The following is a 2991-nucleotide window of genomic DNA, read 5'->3' on the forward strand; positions in this document are numbered from 1 at the left end:
ATATATATATATATATATATATATATACATATGTGTGAGTGCATGTTTTTTGATAGATAGATTCATTTTTATGTGAGCGTGCGTTTAAAAACCTTTGAGCAATGAGAGCGTAGGCAAAATATGTAAGGTGATGTCAATAACTGAAAACAAAGAGGAAAGGTATTGTATTACCTCACATAGGTTGTGTAATGATCCTATAATATTTCGGGGAAGCTTCCCCTTTTCAAATATATGAAAGAAAATAAGCAGAGTTCGGAAAATATGCTGTTCTTTATAGCTGAGGTAGGTTAAGATGGATTGGTAGTATCAGTAGCAGTAGATAGTATGGTGTAGCATGGGCAACAGTAGCCAGAGTCGTGCCTTGAAAAATTAGTGTACTTGTGTGAAGGAGTTCTTGGAAAAGTTACTGGACAATTGACGAACTTCACAGGTAAAGTTAGTCCGTATGGTTTCATGACATTTTCTTAATTCAAAATGGACTATCTGAACTTTGTTATTAAGTGTGATGAAGTGTGTTCTAGTGATGAGTTGAGAATGTGCAAGAATTAAGAGAAAGAGGTGAATAGGTGTGGTAATAACGGCGGTACTAAATTCTGCGGCATAATAAATTTGTGCAAGTGGATGAAGGAGTTGTTACTTGTTATAGTATGTTTTGGAAGGTTGATCGTTCAACATCTGTAGTTACTATTCTTTCTTTTCTAGGTACGTCAGTGTCGTACTCATTCTCACATACTCCCGTACTGAAGTGAATTCTACCTTTGATGCATTCAACAATATTGATAAATGCTTTGATTCACTATTAAACACCTCGATGAAGCAGAGACTCTTCTACTAGTTGATGTTATATTCAACATTTCGGAAAAAGGTGAAACCACCACACGATTCTTATATACAAAAACGGCCTGCGGAGACATGTTCGTGTACTTTATATCAGCTCCCCACCACTATACCAAGCACAACAACATACAAAATGAACTTGCTCGCATTCGTAACAGATGTGACAAAGCGACCGACCGACCGACACATTTACGCTGTGCATTTCCAAAAAAGTTTCAAACTAAATGGATACCCCACATCTTCCACCCATCCCCAACAAGGTCAACGACGTAAAACAGAACAACAGCCACTAGAATGCCAACTTCCTGACTGGAGCTACCACAGCTCAGTGGGACAAATACCACCGCCATTCGAAAAGCTATTCGTAGTGAGATTAAGAATTCTGACCTAAATAGGTAATTAGTAAATTTACAGCCAAAACTATCATTAGATTTTCTTTATTTTGACTTCCTCTTTTGTACACACGAAAACAGATGTCTTATTCCGAATGTGCCATTACTGTGTAAAATACGTTGGACTCTAAAACACAAGCGTATTACAAAATAAGTTATTTTTACGAAGTTTCTCAAATGCAAGTCTAGCCGTAAATAATAGATTGTAAAACATCGGGTAAAATCCCATCAGACAAAAAAAAGATAAAAAGTAGAAAGAATTATATATCAAGCAATTTGCAAAAGATGTTCAAGTAGACGCAACAAAATTTATCGCCATCAGAAGCAGACCAGAAAAGAGCATATGTGTCAATCTCAGAGTACTGTGAGACGACTAGTTAGAGGAAAATCGGGGTGAAAATATAATTTTCTATACTGTCGACCATTTTAGTATGTAGTATTCATGACATGATTTTGCACATCTGGAAATATATGAAACCTCGATAGTCTTTGCATTGAAACAAGAGATGACAGTGCTATAAAATTATTTGGCAAATTCTTCGGTCGATCATCGTATTTTTTATTCGTGTCAACCACTGGAATCAACCCACGTGTCTGCTGCAGATCAGACAACTGTGATACCACTACACCAAAAAAAAAAAAGCTTTGGTAAGCTAGATTTGCATTTCAGCAACATCGTTTAAAGACTTTTTAAATTTGTTAAGCTTTGAACATACGGTTCAAATAGACTAATGTATTTGAAAAGTTGTGTCCTTGGGCAAAATATTTTATTTCACGTTGCTCCAGTCCACTCAGCTGGCAAAAATGAGTAGTACCTGTATTTCAAAGAGCCGGCCTTGTCACACTCTGTGTCACGCTGAATCTTCCTGAGAACTACATTAGGGGTACACGTGTCTGTGGATTGCACAGTCACTTGCACGTTAATTTCAAGAGCAAGCTGTTCCGTTGATCGTATCAGCTGGGACCCTCGTCGTCGTAACCGACGGAGTGCTCCACACGATATACACTTCCAGAACGAGCTGTCAAGAACATAAAAAACTTTTTTAATACTTTATAACGTATAAAATTCAGGAAGAATGTTACCACTAAGGAATTTCACATATTCGTGCAGGTTTATTTCATGGCAGCAATGTAAAATAGGGACAACAAGGTTACACTAATACCCACGAAGGACTATAGTCGTACTTTGCATAGAAATAAAGGAAATGCTAAACCAACAGCACATGTACGTCAATATCTTCAAATATACACTGGAGGATATGAACAACTCTTCGAATCGTAAAATCGTCTTCTAAACAGTCGGATGTCTGGGTGCAGAACATGAAGGATGATACAGTACTTTGTCAATGATAAGGTGTCCGGTCAATTCGTCGACGGCCATTAGTCGTCGTTTAGTTTGTCCCCAGTCAATTCGTCGTTAGTCGATTCGTCCCCAGGTCAATTCGTTGTCAGTCTTTGTCGAGATCATAGATAAAATGGAAGAACGAATATCTGAAATAAAAAAACGTTTATTCTAAGGTTTACTGTATTACATATTTATCTTTTCTTAAAATTTAAGATTGCGTGCAATTGCTTTTAGAAAAATAATTTTTTTGCTTGAATAATATTTTTCCATGACAATTTTTATACGCAGGTTCATATCTCTGTATTTCTTCTTCTGACTTGGTTCTTCTGCAATTTGCTACTGGCAAACCTTTCCACACATTTAATCATATCAATAAGTTTTCAAATATTTAGATGACTAACATTCACTGTGTTTTTC

The 2991-nt window shown here is 36.6% G+C and overlaps 1 long non-coding RNA gene across 1 annotated transcript in view; it reads left to right on the forward strand.

The window, feature by feature from the left end:
- Positions 1-2750, forward strand: part of LOC128250315 (uncharacterized) — a 34840-nt gene extending 32090 nt beyond the window's left edge. The window contains exon 3 of the long non-coding RNA XR_008266323.1: positions 703-2750. This is a non-coding gene — a long non-coding RNA (uncharacterized LOC128250315). The remainder of the gene's footprint in view (positions 1-702) is intronic.
- The last annotated feature ends 241 nt before the right edge of the window (positions 2751-2991 follow it).

This window comes from Octopus bimaculoides, chromosome 20 (assembly GCF_001194135.2).
Source record: "Octopus bimaculoides isolate UCB-OBI-ISO-001 chromosome 20, ASM119413v2, whole genome shotgun sequence".
Lineage (NCBI taxonomy): Eukaryota > Metazoa > Mollusca > Cephalopoda > Octopoda > Octopodidae > Octopus > Octopus bimaculoides.